The following is a 216-nucleotide window of genomic DNA, read 5'->3' as shown; positions in this document are numbered from 1 at the left end:
TGATAAAATCCAGCACCCCTTCTTGACAAAAACCCTTGAACATCTAGGCATATGGGGAACGTACCTCAAAATAGTAAAAGCCATCTGTGAAAAACCCACAGCCAGCATACTCCTAAATGGACAAAAATTGGAACCAATTCCCCTGTAAACTGGAATTAGACAAGGATGCCCACTCTCACCCCTCCTGTTCAACGTAGTATTGGAAGTCCTGGCTAG

The sequence above is a fragment of the Carlito syrichta genome, unplaced genomic scaffold, assembly GCF_000164805.1.
Source record: "Carlito syrichta isolate Samal-C Ts95f unplaced genomic scaffold, Tarsius_syrichta-2.0.1 Scaffold124506, whole genome shotgun sequence".
NCBI classification, from domain to species: domain Eukaryota; kingdom Metazoa; phylum Chordata; class Mammalia; order Primates; family Tarsiidae; genus Carlito; species Carlito syrichta.
The sequence above is the reverse complement of the archived record's forward strand: the minus strand, read 5'-3'. Positions refer to the sequence as shown.